Source organism: Triticum dicoccoides, chromosome 2A, assembly GCF_002162155.2.
Source record: "Triticum dicoccoides isolate Atlit2015 ecotype Zavitan chromosome 2A, WEW_v2.0, whole genome shotgun sequence".
Lineage (NCBI taxonomy): Eukaryota > Viridiplantae > Streptophyta > Magnoliopsida > Poales > Poaceae > Triticum > Triticum dicoccoides.
In genome coordinates, this window is record NC_041382.1 from 195,294,434 (window position 1) to 195,298,489 (window position 4,056).

Here is a 4,056-nt window from a genome sequence, read left to right on the forward strand (position 1 = left end):
TTAAAATTTCCTAAAAATTTGTCCAATTTTTTTGAATTTTAAACATTTTTAATTCCATTAAGAATACAAAAATGAAAACAAAAATTAAAATGAGAAATGAGAAAAAACAAAAAAGAAAAAGAAAAGAGAAGAACAGAGGCCCTGCCCTGCACAAGGCCAGCCCAAAGCGCGCGGGTGGGTGAGCCGTTGACAACAGATACTGTACGCACCTTGAAGGAAAATAATGTAGGATAACTATATGGTCTCAGTCGTCGACTGAGATTTAGCAATTCCGATAGTCATGCGAAGCTATAACGTCTGTCGCTCAACCTGAGGTCGCCGTCCGGTCTCCACCACTGCTGGAGCTCGTGTGCGGCCAGCGACTGCTGGACAGGTTGGCGTCTCTATCCATGCTCGAGTTCTTCCACAGTGTCGCGGATGGCAGGAGGTGCGGCCGCTCTTTCTCCTTGCCGAGCGTGAAGAAGAGCATGTCACGGTACGACAGCGTGGTGGCCGACTTGGCGCCACGGCAGCGCTCCTCCAGCTGCTGCTGCTGCTCGAAGTAGCCTATGAAGCCCTGGCAGATGACGTCCCTCTCGTGCACGTACAGGTTTGGCGCCCACGGGGACAGCCGTTCAAACAGCCTCTCCATGAGCTTCCGGTGGGGGCTGAGGACCAGCCCGAGCCCGACCTTGACGAGGTTGCTCTTGGCGAGCAGCTCCCTCCTCGCACCCTCGGACGGGAGCACCATGTCGATCGCCGGAATCGGCGACACGTGCGGCGGGTTGAAGAGGAAGGTCGGGAGGCTGCGGCCCTGCTCCGCCATCATGGTCCGCCCTACCTCCAGCGCCCCGCGAGCCACACGGCGCCGCCGCTGTCGGAGCGCTTGGCGATGGTCGCGAGGAGCGTGTCCACAGCCCGGTGCGCATGCTCGGAGCGCTTGGAGTCCGAGAGCGTGTTGGCCATGATCTTGAAGTCGAGGAACAGGTCGTGTATCGCCTTGGGGTGGGGCAGTCCCTCGGAAGGCCACGATGTACTGCGGAGCAGAAGGATGGCGGTGTCCGCCCGCCACGGGGACGTGCTCGTAGATGGCGTCGAAGATGAGCTTGTCGCACTTGCGCCTAAAGGATTCCTCTGTAAGCACGCCGCTGAGGCGGAAGTGGAAGCTCTCCCACCACGGCGGCGCGCGCGAGCACCTCCGTGTGCACCCTGCACATGGTTCTGTTGTTCTCGAGGACGTAGGTGCCCTTCACGATGCAGGCGGCCACGTACGCCGATCCCCACGCTTATGGTGCTTCATAAGATCGTCCTGCTGGATATGAGAGGACGACCCCCTCCCCTCCGGCCGAACCTCCCCTCCAGCCACCCCCCTTCCTCCCGCCGCCGCCAAAAGCTTATGCCGGGTGAAGCCCGCACGGATCTGGCGGCGGCGGGCCGTCGTTCCTCGTGCAGACTGCTCGTGGGCCGGGGGAGCTCCGTGGGGCGGCGGGCGGCGCGGCGTGACTCCGGCATGCATCGCTTCTGCTGGTGGTGGTCGGAGACAGTGGGGCGGATGCGTTCGCGGCTCCCTTCCGCTGGCCTTCCCCGAATCAGCGTCTCCCTACTGTGTTGGCGACCGGTGGGCGTCGGGGATGGCTGCTGGTTTCGGTTCAGATGTGTCCAGCGGAGGTCGCTGTGAGGCGCGGGGTGGCGGTGCTCGCCCTTCCCCGAGGCGCCACCGTCCGCTCTAGCTTGTGGTTCTGCCTTCTGGCGGCGCTGGCGTGGGCGGCGCGCCTATCGGCTTCGGCTTGGCCCGATCCGGTGGGGAGCGGCGGGGGGCAAGTTGGATCCTGCCGGATCTGGCCTGTGGCAACCCGGATTTGGTCATGTGTGGCGATGGGGCTGCAGTGGCCCTTCTCTGTGGTGGTGCAGGGAGCGGTGCTGCGAGATCAATTCGATGCTTATTGGAGGTGGTCTGCTCATTTGGGCGAAAGCCCTGCTCCTGCCGAAGCCGGCGCCGGTGACGACTGCGGGCGCCACTAACCTCCTTGGAGGCGGCGTTGTCATGGTGACTACCCCTTCACATCCCAGGGGAAACCCATGTTCCAAGTCCGTCTGGAATGGACGATGGCGACGCACATTGTGTCGCATCCCTTCTTGAAGGCATCGTCTGGGGTAGGCTCGGTTGGTCTTTATGGTGGCTGCTCGCTACAGGTTTGACGGTTGTGGTGGTGTGGACGGCTTGGTGCTGATGGTGGTTTGTGCTTTGTTGGCGAGGAGGTGGTGCTCTGTATGAGAGATCATGGCTCAGCTTTGCTCTGGATTGGTTCTGATTTTCATCCGAAGCCGGGTTAGCGGGGTCGTTATCCTACTCAATGGATCACCTCGTTCCCATATGACACCTCTACCTCTGCTGGGTGTTGTTGGGTGGCGACCAGACGGCCAACGTTCAAGGCTCTCCTTGCTTGGTCAGATGAAGATGTAAGTTGAGGTCCTCCTCCTGGAGGGTTGTGCTGATGAGATTTGTGATGGCGGTTGGTGGTGTTGGTGCATCCAACTTCAGATCATCAAAAGGCCTTCTTCTCCCTGTGTGCCCTTTTCTCGGCGGGTCTTCCGGTGGTTCTGTTGGATGTGTGTGTGTGTGTGTGTGTGTGTGTGTGTGTGTGTGTGTGTGTGTGTGTGTGTGTGTGTGTGTGTGTGTGTGTGTTTTCGGTTGCATCTCTTGTCTTGTTTTCCCCGTCTACTCTGGTTCATTTGAACCTATCTTGTATAGAGCCGCAAGTCTTCTAGGCAAATTCCATTGAATATATTCAGGTGGGGATCCTTCCCTCCCGGTGGCCATTCAAAAAAAAGATCGTCCTGCTGTCGATCCCCACCGTCAGCACCACCATCATTGTCTTTGCCTTCGTTAGTGTCCTTTGCCATCGGGTACCCCTCGATCTCAATCTTAAGATCATAACTCAAACCCCCATAAAACCAGGATAGATAAGCCGGCACCACATCCACATCAATCACCGCAACACGCATCCTCGCAATGCCATGCGTGCGAGTGGAAGGAAATCAACTTCCTCGATTTTCTCAATAAGAGATCTAATGCTTCAAGTCTCGAGGAAGTCATTGAGCAGTTTGGGGGGAACCCCCAAAAAACCTGACCCAAATCTGAATCAGGGGATGCCCAACTGGCATGTTTCGCTTCCACTCCTCAAGCTCAAGGAAGCAAGAATTGTCAGGCACTCTGCTCATGCCGAAGTGATTAATCCTCTCAAGATCAACTTTCGTAGGGTAGTCGACCTTAAGCTACTCATAGTGGGGAGTAACATACACTAGTATCATGCATATGATACTAGTATATGATACTACCTCCATAGTGCATAGTATCATAAAGTAGTATCATAGATGGCCATATTTATGTTGGGGAATGTAGTAATTTCAAAAAAAATCCTACGCACACACAGGATCATGGTGATGCATAGCAACAAGAGGGGAGAGTGTTGTCCACGTACCCTCGTAAACCGAAAGCGGAAGCGTTAGCACAACGCGGTTGATGTAGTTGTACGTCTTCACGATCCGACCGATCCAAGTACTGAACGTACAACACCTCCGAGTTCAGCACACGTTCAGCTCGATGACGTCCCTTGAACTCCGATCCAGCCGAGCTTTGAGGGGGAGTTTCGTCAGCACGACGGCGTGGTGACGATGATGATGTTCTACCGACACAGGGCTTCACCTAAGCACCGCCACGATATTATTGAGGTGAATTATGGTGGAGGGGGCACCGCACATGGCTAAGAGATCAATGATCAATTGTTGTGTCTATGGGGTGCCCCCCTCCTCCGTATATAAAGGGGGGAGGAGGAGAGGGCCGATCAAGGGGAGAGGCGCGCCCAAGGGGGGGCAATCCTACTCCAAGTAGGTTTGCCCCTACCCCCCCTTTCCTATTCCAACTAGGAGAAGGGGGAAGGAGGAGGTGGAGAGAAGGAAGGAGAAGGGGGGCGCCCCCTTCCCTTTCCCAATTCGGATTGGGGCAAGGGGGGCTGCACGCCACCTCTTGGCCTCCCTCTCTCCTTCCTTTCCACTAAGGCCCATAAGGCCCAATAG

The 4,056-nt window shown here is 56.5% G+C and overlaps 1 pseudogene; it reads right to left on the reverse strand.

Moving 5' to 3' along the window:
• Positions 1-278: 278 nt before the first annotated feature.
• On the reverse strand, positions 279-2,985 carry LOC119357781 (annotated as a pseudogene).
• Positions 2,986-4,056: the final 1,071 nt, after the last annotated feature.